This window comes from Pinus tabuliformis, chromosome 3_2 (genome assembly GCF_031772625.1).
Source record: "Pinus tabuliformis cultivar Carrire ecotype Pingquan chromosome 3_2, CPIR1, whole genome shotgun sequence".
In the NCBI taxonomy this organism is placed as follows: domain Eukaryota; kingdom Viridiplantae; phylum Streptophyta; class Pinopsida; order Pinales; family Pinaceae; genus Pinus; species Pinus tabuliformis.
Window position 1 is genome coordinate 1,027,153,979 of NC_142302.1, and position 14,118 is coordinate 1,027,168,096.

The window sequence follows — 14,118 nt, forward strand, 5'->3', positions numbered from 1 at the left end:
TGTTCAGCTTGATCTTTAAGCTTCCGCAAATTGATAGTAGAAGTAGGTTATAGTATTCTGCTTTGATTTATATTGCATTATTGGGTTAACCTATCATAGATTTTCTACATGGTATCAGAGCTGTGAACAGTATACTGAGAAGAGAATTCGAAGTTTGAAGTTCGAGGTTGCAGGTGAAAATCGAATTCATATCATAATTCAAGGTTGGCCAGTGGCGTTCTATGTCTTGATACTCGAGTATGCCTTGGAAGCTAGCTCGAATTACGCAGCATGGAAAGATAGAATGGAGGTTGTATTAGAAGACAATGGGTTGAAGGAATTCATTGATCAAGAAATCCCAAAGCTAGCTTCAACTAATGCACAAGAGTTGGCTGAGTGGAAGAAGTGTGTGGCAAAGGAAAGATGGATCATCCTTGAGGGAGTTTGAGACCATATTGTCTCGAGTCTCCATGGGAAGGATACTCCATTTTCAATGTGGAAGACATTAAAGGACCTCTACCAGAACAGTAGCGACCAGAGAAAATTGGCGCTCAAGGATAAGCTTTGAAGAATTAAGATGGAGAAGGGTGATACTATTTCCACATATCTGAACAAGCTCACCACCTGCAGAGATGAGCTTGGCGGTGTGGGAATAACTACTACCGATGATGATATGGTGAGCCTCGCTCTCCTTGGCCTTCCAAAGAGTTGGAATAGCTACCAGGACTATGTGAATGGAAGGGAGAAACTGTCGAATTGGGAATGACTGTGGTAAAATCTTATGCAGAGGAGATCAGGAGGAGCACATGAGATGGTTCTTCATCCAAGAATGATAATGAAGAAAAGCTAGGCTTAGCAGGTAAGGAAAGGAAAGGGAAGGGGAAGGTTTCCCATTTCAAATCGAATCCTTCTCATGGAGGGAAGAAGGGTGACATGTCTAAAGCAAGATGCTTTAATTGTCACAAGATGGGACATTATGCGACTAATTGCCCATCAAAGAAGTCCAAAAAGGGATCTTCAGAAGGATCGGAAGGTGAGGCATTAGCCTCTTAGTTCGAAATGGACTTTACCCTCATGCATGCATGGTGTCATCAATGATGGGTTGTGTCTAGTATCTTGACAGTGGAGCCTCATTCCACATGACAGGTGATAAAAATTTATTCAGTGCCTTGGAGGAGAAAGACCTCAAGATGCGCATAGAGATGGGTGATGACGGAAGGTATAGTGTTTTAGGAGTGGGCATGGTTGCTTTTCAGAGGGAGCATGAAGCTCCTCTAACCTTGACAGATGTGATGTATGTGCCTGGATTGAAGAAGAACTTGGTATCGGTCATGATGTTGGAGGACAAAGGCTACGATGTTGTATTCAGTAAAAGAAAGGCATTCCTAAGACACATAGGCATGGGTCAAACCAAGAGGATAGGGATCTGGGTGAAGAATCTCTATAAACTAGAGGTAGATGATTGTGCAGTATTGAGTACGAAATCAGAATTGGTGCAAAGCCAAGACATTGGCGAGTTGTGGCATAGGCGGTTGGGCCATTTGCATCATGGGGCTTTGAAGATAATGCAATAGATATCTACAGGACTTCCCAAAGGTAAATTTGAGCAAGTTAACACATGCAAAGGTTGTACCTTGGGAAAGTACACCAAGTCTTCCTTTCATGATCGAGACAGTCGAGCAGAGGCTATCTTAGAGCGAGTTCATACTGATTTATGTGGACCATTCTCGACGGCATCCACAGTGAAGCAAAGGTATTATGTGATTTTCATTGATGACTATTCTCGTAAATGCTGGATTTATTTCATGCAGAAGAAGGACCAAACTTTCACAAGGTTTTGTGAGTTCAAAGCATTGGTCGAGAAAGAGTCAGGGAAGAAGATCAAGGCCTTGAGAAGCGACAACGGTGGAGAATATCCCTCTAAAGAGTTTAAGGACTTCTGTGCAGTGGAAGGAATTAAACGAGAGTTGACGGCACCTCATAACCCATAGCAAAATGGGGTGGCCGAGAGGAAGAATAGGACTATTGTAGGGGTAGCATGGGCAATGTTGCATGACCAAGACCTACCACTTCACTTGTGGGCTGAGGCATGCAACAAAGTGGTCTATTTTCAAAATAGAAGCTAGCATCGCATACTTGGGATGAAGACACCAAAGGAAGCTTTCTCTGGTAAGAGACCAGATGTGGGTCACTTCAGGATCTTTGGCTCATCGGTATATTGTCATGTGACAAAGAATGCACGGAAGAAGCTTGAGCGGACAGTAGATTTGGGGATATTTGTGGGGTACACTGATACACCTCACAACTATCGGGTGTACTTGCCTACCAGTCGAAGGAAAGTGGTTCGCAGAGATCTCAAGTTTAATGAGCAGAATTCCATGCGAGTTTCCCTTGAGAGGGAGCTTCAACTACAGGCTCTGAAGGAACTGTTAGTTCCTAAGGAGGAGGAGCCTCAGGCTAATGTGGAGCAGCCACATGCAGAGGTTCCAAGAGTGGAGACATCCACTCAAGCAGAGTCTTCCAAAGATGGACGGAAGCGCACAAGAGAAGCTAACAGATTGTTGGAGGATGCAAGAGAGAATGTGGAAGCACCATCTTCTCAGTGCAGACAAAGGAGGTCACTTGAGAGGTAAACTAGATACATGGCCCTTACTGGGGAATGTGTTGAGACCGAGCCATCTTCCTTTGAGGAAGCAGTGCAACAACCGATTTGGGTTGATGCTATGGTGGAGGAGTATGACTCCATAGTTCGTAACAGTGTTTGGGATGTGGTTCCAAGACCAGAGAACAAGTTGTGAGTTCCCATTGGCTTTACAAGGTAAAGCAAGCTGCTAATGGTAGTGTGGAGAAGCATAAGGCAAGATTTGTTTCCCATGGCTTTTCACAGGTCGAGGGGATTGACTATGATGAGACTTTTGCTCCTGTCGCAAGGTACTCATCTATCAGATCTATGTTGGCACTATCAACATAGATGGGTTGGAAGATCCATCAGATGGATGTGAAGACTGCATTCCTCAATGGCCAGATTGAGGAAGAGGTGTACATAGAGCAACCGAAAGGTTTTGAGACCTTCGATCGTGAGTCGCATGTGTGCCGACTCAAGAGAACATTGTACGGGCTGAAGCAAGCACCTCGTGCTTGGTACACCAGGATAGACAACTACTTCACCGGGTTGGGCTTCACAAAGAGTGAAGCAGATGCGAACCTGTAACACATTTTGGTGAAAGGTAAGCTTTTTATCATCGTACTTTATGTTGATGATCTCATATTGATTGGTGATGATCAGTTGATCGTGTCTTGCAAGGAGGACCTTGCAAGAGAATTCAAGATGAAAGACATGGGTCTCATGCATTACTTCCTTGGCATGGAAGTGTTGCAAAAGGATGGGGAGTTGTTTGTGTCTCAGGGTAAGTATGCCAACAAGATACTCAGGAGATTCCACATGGAGAAGTGCAAACCCATGCAGACTCCTCTAGCAGGTAACTGGAGGAAGGAGGTTGCTACTTCAAGAGAAGTGGTAGAGGCTACTGTGTACAGGCAGCTTGTGGGTTCACTGATGTACTTAATGAACACACGACCAGATTTGTGCTATGCAGTGAACCAGCTGAGTCAAGTGATGGTTCAGCCTACCAAGATGTTTTGGAAGGCGGAAAAGCATGTATTGAGATACCTCATAGGCACATCTCAGTATGGATTATGGTATAGACGGATAGAGGGAGTGAAGCTACAGGGCTTCACTAATGCAGATTGGGCAGGGAGTCCATCAGATCAGAAGAGCACATCAGGAGGGATTTTCAACCTTGGGTCAGTGGTATTTTCTTGGTACAGCAGGAAACAGAGGTCGGTTGCACTCAACTCGGCAGAGGAAAAATACATGGCTGCAAGTTAGGCAACATGTGAGGCCATCTGGATGCGGAAAATCTTAGTTGGTTTGTTTTATTAGAGGATGGATCCAACTGTGACCTATTGTGATAATCAGAGTTGTATCAAACTCTCTGAGAATCCAGTATTTCATGATATGTCCAAGCACATCGACATCCGGTATCATCATCTCAGAGACTGTGTAGCGATGAGGATCATGTTGTTGCAGTATATTTCGACAGAGGAGCAAGATACTAACATTTTGACAAAGGCATTGTCAAAGTGTAAATTCGAGTTCCATAGAGACAGAATCGGGGTAGCAGATAATCCCTTTGTTGTTGAGAGGGAGTGTTGAAATATTGCAACAATAATATTCCAATTTAGTTTGTCCTTGAATTAAATTGTGAATTAAAGCGAATTTAGTCTTAACAGCTACTTCGAAATAATTAATTAATTTATTTTAAATTAATTAGTTGGAGAAATTCGAGTTAGAAGTCTTTCTGAAGTCATGCAAGAGTTATCCCTTAACTTAAGGAGATAATATTGAGTTATATTTGAGTTGTATTTAGTTAATTCAGTTTACTGAGTTAAGTCCAGTTAAATTAGTTCCAAACTGTTTGAGGAACCAATAGTGAGTTAACAGTCAGTTGATGCATTAATGCACTCAACTAGTGCTACTCTAGTTAACTGAAGATTCCCTCATCAAAAACTCATGCATGTCTATTCTAAGAAAGACCCAATTGAGATTAATGTTCAAGGACAGTGTACTATTAGTTTCATGTGTTTTCTCATGGAGAAAACTCATGCATGCAGTCAAGGATTCATCCTTGAGGATTGCGCAGTTTTGAAGGCTTGTTTTTCCACTTGGTAATAGGCTAATCATCCACAAGGAACAACACAAAGAAATAGGAGCTTGGACGGCAGAGAGGAAGGCTGGAGAGAAACCAAGATTGCCTGTGAGCATTTGTGAGGATTGTACTGAGAGCTGGCTAGCTGTGAGAGCTAAGGCTTTGTATAATTCCTATGTATTTTCACCATGTATGATAATACAATAGTGTGGGGTTTTCTCTGAGACATTCCCCAAAGTATTTTCATGTGTATTATGCCATTGATTCTTCTTCTTCTGGTTATATTGTTCAGCTCGATCTTTAAGCTTCCACAAATTGATAGTAGAAGTAGGTTATAGTATTCTACTTTGATTTATATTGCATTATCGGGTTAACCTATCACAGACTTTCTACAATACTCAACGAATTTAGAAGGTAGAGCAGCAAGATAGACCTGTTTCCATAATACATTTTGGCTTTCTTTTACTTCATAAATTTGTTGTGTCCAGTCACAATGAAAGTCTTCATATTGGCAATTTTTTTACACTTGAGGTTCATCAGTACCATCTCATGCTTGTTAGCAATCTCAATTGTAGCTCCACACCAATGCTCAAGAATAAAGGAGGTGAGGGCTCCTATCATATTGCTTTGTGGAGTACCATCTTCATTGTAGATGACATCACCTTCTTCGTCCTTAACTACTTTTGCTTCCATTTCTGTAATAAGTGCAGGAGATGATTCAACATCCCACCATCTTTGCAATGTACCGGTAAAACATTGTATGATTGTTTTACAGGCTTCAACTTCTGTTTTTCCCTGCATACACATAAGTTTATATTCAGTAAACATTTGATCAATCATTTTCCTGATTTGACCAGTGCTGAGATTGTCAATGTTCCATTCTTTGTAAGAGCCAGTTTGAAAGGTGTGAGTTTCTGGAAGTTTACCCTTACCAACTAGGTCAGGGGTTGGATATCTGGAAAATTGGCTTGAGAGGGGCTCATAGATGGGAAGTAAATGCTTTTCAGAAGACTCAGGATATTCGTTTTTAGTGAAAGCTTCTGAAAACAATGAGTAGGAGACTTTTGGTGAACTGCTGGGAGATTGTTCATGCAGTTCTGGCTTTTCCTTTGGGAATAAATAGGGAAATTTTTCTACTTGCTTGACAGCATGTTGGATATTTACAGGGTGGCTAAAAATCATAGAAGAAGGAATGCACTTATCTTTGGGTGCTATGGAAAGGTTTTCAAATTTCTCAGCCAATTCTCCCATAAGACTGTTAGTAGTTTTGAATTCAAAATCTACTTTCTTTTCTATGCTTTCTATTCGAACAGAAGATTCTCTAATGAATCCTTTCAAAGCAGAAACAGAATAATTTACATTGTTCAGATTATTATTTACATCCTTTACAGCAACATGTAAGGAATCAAAACAGTCCTTATGGTCCTGGGATTTGATCATATTCATTTCTAACCCTTTAAGAGCAGTATTTGTCCAATTTATCTGCTCGCTGGCTTTTTGTATTCTTTCATCAATGCCCAGTGCGGATTCATCTGTGGGGACCAAAGGAATAACTTTTGCTGCATTACTAGACTCAACTAACAATATTCCTTTGAAAGGTGGAAAAGTGGTGGTAGTGTCTATCTTGGTGCCATCATGGCTGGTCCGCGAATGTTTTTGTGCAAAAGATACCATTGCATCTGCCATGTGAACTTCTTGCCCTTGTTCCATTTCTTTCCAACTATAAAAGGAAATCCAAGAATATGTATCTTCCATATACTGCTTCCATTGTAAAGATAGATTTCTTTTCTCAGCACCTGGTGTGCTCATATCAAATGCTTTTGATTCAGGATGAGTGTATAAATCCCAATTTAACATTCTTTTCATCCATTCGGGGTCAATTTTATATTTTGGACATCCATCCATTAATGAGAAGAACTTATACATTTCTAGAATAGAAGGTTTTTTGCAGTCTTCAGGGATATGGTTTTCAAATCTGGATTGCAGAATTAGATTGTCAAGTCGTTCAATATATCCCAATCCATATCTAGGCATTCCTGGAGGATGCATTTTACTGAACATTTCAGTAAGCCTTGGGTCTTCGTTTTCCAGAGAAGGAAGTTCATGGATCATCATGATGGTGTCACGAGGAAAAGGAATGTCAGAACATTTGGGATTTGGGCATGAATTAGCAATAGTGGTTGGTGGAGCTTCTCCTATGGCTGGATTATGATTTTTATGGAGGACTAAATCTACAAGTGTTTTTAAGCAGACTACTGAACAACATCCAGGACATTTAACTTCGAGATCAGAGAAATGCAAAATTTGTGCTAGTTCAAATAAAGTGGCATGTAAACAATTTGGATATGAATTATATACATTTGTAGAAGTAGAAGGTTGAAAAAGGTCAAGACTTGACTTTGGTTGAATGGAATGGAAAGATTTTTGTATTTTTTGATGGTCAATAATTGATCTTTGAGGAAAAGACAGAGTAGTTGAAGAAGAACCTTCTTGGATTTGTGCAGTCGTAATATTTTAGATATTTGGCGTCTGAGGGAGATCTATGACCCAATTTTCAAGAAAAATCAGGTCTTCCCATCTACTTGTCTGATGTTCTATTTTTTAGTTATGAGCATCAGTAATTACAAGAGTGCTTGATTTGGATTCTTGGCTCGGAGTATGTAGTAATGCTTAATACAGTGTGTTTGTGTGTCTAAAACACCCTCTAGTATGAATTGCAATATTTGTTATTTTTCTCTTCATATCAAAACCAGTTGTTTTGATTTGCAATTGTAGGATATCCTTTATACATTCATCGAACACATAGACAAAAAAATTTGGATGACAGTCAAACCAAACAGGGTCGTTTGACAAGGGAGCAACAATGCCTCCGATTAATGAATATGTATATTTGTTATGTGTGAGATCCCTAATAGTGGTCAACACATATGTATTTAACCCTCTGTGGGTGAGGGCACTTATGTCGATTCTTATACAACCAAGGTGCATATATTGGGTGCCATGTCTTCTAGCTTCTTCCTGAAGCTTCTTCGGGTCTAAGAGAGAAATAGTCTGAATAGACTCGGCATTTTCTTGAATTTGAGACACACATTCTTTTACAATTACTCTAGTGACTGCTTTAAGATGAAAGACAAACAGATCTGAATATACAGTGGATGGATTTATAGATGGTAAAGCCCATCGAGCTGAAGGCTGACTTTCAACTATTTCTAATTCTACAGAGTTAAATTCTCTAGAAGATGCAGATTGAAAAATATTTTCCATATCAAACTTGTCTATACAGTTCCAGGCAGCTTTTACCTCTTTTTCGATAGTGGAGTAGTTTTTCTCTGCTAGGTTCCATGTACCTGAGGCAAATTGTACAATTTGCTCAGTTCCTTCTTTGACTTGCTTTAGTATGCTGACATATTATTCTCAAAGCCAAAGTACGATACAAATACGATACAAGATATGCAATGTACGCAATTAATGGGCATACTCTTTTGAATTTGAATTTTGGGTTTGAATTTGAAAACCCGCCCTCAAAATTTTAATTTCTAACTATGATACATCTAGAATTAAATCAACACTTCTTTTCTAAATTGCATTTTTTTTCCCTCATAGTCTTAAATTGTTAATGCTCCAAAACAAAGAAATGGTACGCGTGTCCTAATAGCTCTCGTATTTCTTTTCAAAGGAACTGGCCAATGCGTCTTTTATAAATTGCATTTTTTTATGTAACAAGTATTAATCAAATATTGACATTATCGTCAAAGTTATTAATAATAGTTATCTAATGCTTATAAATTATCCGGTATCTATTGACATTTTACTTTTAAACTATGTATAAAATTTAATTATAATTTAGTCGTATTTAAAAATAAAATTATAAATTAATATTAAATGAATATAATATTTTATTACTTACAAATTAACTAGACTATAGGGATAGATGATTGACTGCCGCTAAGGAAGGATTTTTTGTTGTGCCTCCTTTGATCATATAATTTAGCACTAGGGCATTTTTTGACCAAATGTCCAGTTCTTTTACAGGTTGCACACCTAAACGGGAATCCCCCAGAAGTCTAATCTCTAGTTAATGACCTGATCCCTCCAACTGATCTCGATATGATCAGGATAGGGATAGATATGACAATAGCTCATGACATGAAGCCCCTAGGATGCTTATGGATTTGATCACAGCCAAAATCGGAAGCGGCGATAAAATGACAAACGAAAATGTGGATTTGATTGCCACGCAAAATAGGAAGAAGTATTCTTCCAATCCCATCACGAAGTTATAACATTTTGTTAAAGGAGGCAGTAGATTTGAAAGTTCATGTCTTACATGACAAAGGAAAAACATTGGCTGAAAGAGGAGTAGGTCTCGAATTTGACGTCATACATGACGTATCTTATTTATATAATTATTTGACAAATATGTATACAGCTGGAATGTAAAGCATGACATCCAATTAAAATTAGAAAACGTATCATTGATAGGGATCTCAATGTCAAACATGATATCCAATTAACTCAAGAAAAATGTAAATTTGATAGTGATCTTATAGATAAATTGTGAAATTTAATATATATATATATATATATATATATATATATATATAGTTAATTAAATAAATAAATATAATATTTGTTTAAATACATTTTTTAAGAAATTATTTAAAGTTGTTGGTATAATTTGTTTTATATCAGCTTAGATCCATTTTAATCCCAGATTTATCAAACGTCGAGAGGGATCAAATCTCTTGAGGTGAAAACCTATTTTTTAGTGTAAAATTTGAGGAAAAGTTTGCACCTCAAGAGATTTGATCTCTCTAAGTGCTTGATAGATTCGGGGTTAAGATGGATCTAGGCTGGTTATATAATACTATAAATATCTATATTTGTATCTATGTGTCTCTTTCTTATTCACTCTCTTTATCTCACCCCCCAAACATACACACTCACTCTCCATATCTATCCATCTCTCTCTCCCTCCCTCTCCCTCTCCCTCTCTTTCTCTTCCCCTTCTCTCCCTCTCTCTCTTGAGTCCTCTCTCTCTCCATTTCTCTCCCACCTCACTCTGTCTCTCCCCCCATCTCTCTCGCTCTCTCTCTTCCCTTCAACTCTATCACTATCTCCCTCCCTCTCTCCTTCTCTCTCTCCCTTCCATCTCTATGTCTCCCTCTCTCTCTCTTCCCCTTCTCTCCATATCTCTCTCCTCTCCTCTTCTCTCTCTTCCATCCTCTCCTCTCTCCCTCACTCTCTCTTCATATATCCCTTGTCACTCCCTCTCTCTCTCCACCGTTATCTCTCTATGCCTTTGTTCTTTTCTCTCTCTCTCCTTCTCTCTCTCCCTTCCTCTCTATCTCTTCCTTCCTCTCTCTCTCCCTTCTTCCCTCTCCCTCTCTCTCCCCCCATCTCTCTCTCTCTGTCTCTCTCTCTCTAGCTTCATTACTATCTCTATTAGGACACTGATTTGGCATCACTGCCCTTGGGTGAGCCGGGCACCCAACATGGGTGCACTTAACCAAAAGTGGAAGTCGAGCGTGACCGGGTGACTCATGTGCAACGAGCGATCGTGCGATGGGCAGACACGACCTGGGTGCGACAGGCGGTCCTAACGGGCGATCGCGCCCTAGCAACGAGGAGGGCCCATGCTCGAGGCAAGTCAACACAATGGTCGAAGGTGATTTAGCGAATGTGTTTGGAAAGTGCAACGAGGAGTGCACACTTGGACGTACAAACCGAGCGATAGAGGAGAAGTGGAAAATCAGTTAATTGTTGGAGAGGGCAATTGTGGCTAGTTTATATGATGTGGAGGTCGAGCTAGAGGTTGGGCCAATGCACATGTTATGGCTGTGTCATGGTTGAAAGGCGGGTCGGCTTGGTCGGTCGAAGCCCCAAGTGACATGACCCATCAAATTACAACACAAAGGCAACCATATATATTATGAATGCCCAAGTGGAGAGGGATCATCTTCGAACTATCTGTCATAGTCGTTGGTCAAGAGATGGAAGTTCTGACTGAAAAATAAGCACAAGAAGGGAACTTGGCAGAGGTGAAACAGATGAGCCCGTCAAGCGAGCTGGACAATTAATGCAGCAGGGTTCAGGTCGGGTCGGGTGGTAACTGCAGGGCGTGCAGACCGCAAACCTACAACATTACAGTACATAGTGAAGAGTTCGGGCGGAGGTTAAGTGCAGTGGGTAGGCGTGGCAGAGCACTGCGACCCGGAAACCGGACAATAGAATGGGCAGCAATGTGAGTGAATGGTCGGACGACTGTGGTCGGGTCGTGCAGCGCACTTGGGCATGTAGACCTGAAGGGTAGGCCAACCCGTGCAGAAAAATGTAAAAACGGGTCAAGGCTATTTTGCCTCCCGTGATATAACATTGTAAACTAGAAATTTCAATAGGATTTGATAAAGTATTAAAGTGTTGAATTAATGTCTCTTGCATATTGTTGTAGTTGTTTAAAGTTATGAATTCTACACATAACTGTTGTAAAGAAATTAATGAAGTTGAATGTAGGCGTAGTCTGGAAAACATAATGGAAAAAGATAAGTTTCAATTTTTAGCCGGTGCCGCACGTTACTCCAATTGGGAAAAATGAATTGGGGTCGTGATAGATGGTATCAGGGCCAGTACAAAAAAAAAATTCAGAGACTAGAGATGTATCCAGGCCGAAATATTGGAGAAAAATAAAAGTTAGTTGCATGGTTTGGGGTTTCTTGACTTGGAGATTCATGGAAGAACCATCCAAGCCTTAGTGGACACGGGTGCCACACATAACTTTATGACGACAAGGTTAGTGAAGGAAGTTGGACTGCAGATTGTCGAATCCAACCAATGTGGAGGTCAAGGCAGTGAACTCGAAGGATAAAGTGTCGGGATTGGTAGATGAAGTTTCAATTTGAATTGGAGATTGGTAGGGTTGTTTGGACTTCACGGTAATGGAGATGAATGACTTTGACATGATATTAGGGCAATATTTTCTTAAAACAATGTAAACTTTGAAACAGGAACTGATGTTGTTACCCGTTTCGTAGAGATATCAAAAACGTGACCTGATTTTGAAAAGGGGTGATGCAGAACACACATGTTTTTTTTAGAGCATAGTTTTTGGCACTTTAATTTTTTTTATGTGCATCACGTTTTAGAATGGTAGTGATTTTCATGCTAATTTAAAAAAGTGAGCATTCTGCATCACACTCCTTTTTTAAAAGCCCTATTTTTTGGCTTTAAATTTTTTAATGTATAAAATGTAAACAATTATTTTGTAAATTTGATAATTTTTGAAGTGGTCGTTTTCTTCACATTTTCTTGTTTTTTTATTTTAATTTTAAATTTTTTTTTGTGAGGTTTTTATTGTTTTGCATTTTTAAATTAGAAGGTCGATATTTAGACTTTTCAATATTCTACATATTTATACAGCCTTAATTAATTTTTCAATCCACATGAAATAATTGTTTTTAAAAAACAATATTTTTTAACAATGGACATAAAAATAACCATTTTTAACATAAATATAACTAAAAAACTACACGTTTTGATAATTTTTTGCTAGAATTGACATGTCAAAATCACAATTTTTATATGATAATTTTAACTAAAAATGGTTAAATAATAGCTTTTTCTATGAATTTCATGTCAAAAAAATAATAAAAATCACTTTTTTTTTTCAAAAAATAATGATTAACTTAAAAATCAATGCAAAAATCACATATTACCAATATTGAACGTATAACAACCCTAATTGAGTGTTTATTCTTCTCATAAAATGTCAAAGTCAAAACATTGCAAAGCTTGATTTACAAGCATAACTTAAATTTAATCAACAATGTCATGTAATCCAAACTCTTCGTCCTCTATAGTTTCATGATTGTCTTCTTCCACAATATTTTCTGTTTCATTTTGCTCATTTTCCTCTTCTAATGGGTCTTTGATGTCTGCGAGTCTCCCAATGTATGTGTTTCCAAACATTCCATGTAATGGTGGTTGGGGTTCCTTTGCCTTTTTTGCCACACGTGATTCACTAAAGTCCCCTTTCTTCAACCCAATTTCTTGCATTGCATCTGGAAGAAATTGAAGAGCATTAATTTTTTGCTGAATGAAATTGCACTGTACTGGATCTTTTTCAATTGCAATGCAATTTCTTCCTTTTTGAAGACAACATGCTAGTGTTGTACCTAATTATCAAGCACAAAAGAAATAATGAACTAAATTAGTACAATGACATATTAATTAAAAAAATAACATATTGAAATTCAATTCCATATAATAAAACTTACCTAAGCCAGAAAATAAATCCAAAACCCAATCTCCTTCATTTGAACAGATGTCTATAAGATAGTTAATCAATAATTTTGGTTTTTGATAAATGTTAACTATCTCTCATTTTGCTTCTTTGTCTTCATATGTTAGTTTTCTCACAACAGCATCATAACTCAGTGTTTGGCTATGACTCTTTCTGTCTACCCGATTAAAAATCATAGACATATGGCTATCATCTTTTGCCCAACTATCAATATGAATGAACTCACAATCATTTATAAATTTTTGATCTTCATTGTGAAGAAGATTTGACTTTTCCCTGTAACATGAAATAGTAAAAGTTCAATTAACTTGTACATAAATAAATTTTTCAACATTATTCAAATATACATTTTAAACGTCTTACCATGTAAGCTGCATCCTTGAATTTGTTTTCCCTTTGAAGCTTGACAATATCATTGCCAATTGTGTGTCTGAATGAAATGTCACAAATCTCCATAATGGTGATGACGTGACTTCTACAAATCCCGCAACCACTTTACTAAAAGCTTGATAAGTATAAGGGTCACTATCATAGTCAATGTTTGGAATATTGAAACCGTGGGGAATATCTGCAATGACTAGGGCATAATCCCTTTTAGGTATGAGTTTAGCAATGTCTTCACAGTCGCCTTGTATTACTTGATATTGAATAGTGTCTAGCCCATTCCAAATGAAATGATTAAGAGTTGGATCAAGTTGAATATCCTTAATACGTTGCTTCCTCAGTCTTTCCATCTTTATTTTTTCAATAAAGGTTTTGAAACTATCTGGCACTCCATTATCATCCTTCCTCATCTTTTATAAAATAAACAAATATATGTGTAAGTTATAAATTAAAAATAGTATGCAGGTGAATAAAAATGAATATATAAATCAAGATACCTTTTTAAATGCAAGATAAAAAGATTTTAATGTTGATGTAGAACTTGAATCTGGATAGTTGCGTACAACATCATCCCAACTATCTTCATTCAACAATCTAACCATTTGTTCTTGAATTTTCATGTAAACTTTGTGACTACATAGATAAAGTAACAAAAAGTTAATATAATGATATGTATAACAAATACTACCAAGAACAACATGTTTTATTTAAAATATAATTATAATCTAGAAATAAATAAAAATATTT